Raw genomic sequence first — 857 nt, forward strand, 5'->3', positions numbered from 1 at the left:
TACTTGAGTGGAGGCCCAATGTCCTTCTGCTACCTTAATACTAAAGCTATAAATGTAGGCTCATAGATCTATTTCCCCATCCTCATCTAAATATATTTGCATATGTACATGTCTTTATCTAGACCTCTATAAATGCCCTTTTCCTCCCAGCTCTTTCTCCTCGGGAGAGAAGACCATCTCCACCTGCGGTGCATCAAGCAGGTCCTTGCTCAACGTGTATGCGTGTGTAAAATAAATGCACAAGTGCCACCCAAGTGACAGGCTCTGCAGGCTTGGTAATCTAGTTATGGAAGCGACTCCTATCCTCAAGTCCCAACGGTTCTACAGGAAGGTCTGACACTGTCTCACAGTCTATATATTGTCCAGCCTCCTTCTCCTGACTGAGAGTCAATCTCCAGAAGAAACCGAGAACCTCATCAGGTACATGGGACACATATTACCGTTCCTCCTGCATAATTCTTATTCAATAATCATTCCTGCCTGCACGCACAGTGCTTAACTTCCCATCTTTCTGGCTTGCCTCTTTCAGATTTAAGAATCCTTTCTTTCACTCTTTGGAATTCTTGCTGCGGCTCTTCGGGGCTGTTGAGGACATTCTGGTTTATAGAGACCCTTTGCACAACAGAGAGAAATACTGTGTGTGCCCGCATGCACTGTTCGGACAATCAGTGCTCTGACGGAGCCCACTGTGACAACCATGGCATCAGGCCATCTCCTTGAGGGTCTTCCTCTTTTGCACTTATTATCGGTTTTACCTAGCATACTATCATTCTCCCAGGACTTGTGCCTTCTGGCAATGCATCCAAAGGATGTGATGTGAAGTTTTGCCATCCTTGCTGCTAAGGAGAATTCTGGCT

Source organism: Echinops telfairi, unplaced genomic scaffold (genome assembly GCF_000313985.2).
Source record: "Echinops telfairi isolate 266 unplaced genomic scaffold, ASM31398v2 ScPeMD7_7469;HRSCAF=8507_0, whole genome shotgun sequence".
Lineage (NCBI taxonomy): Eukaryota > Metazoa > Chordata > Mammalia > Afrosoricida > Tenrecidae > Echinops > Echinops telfairi.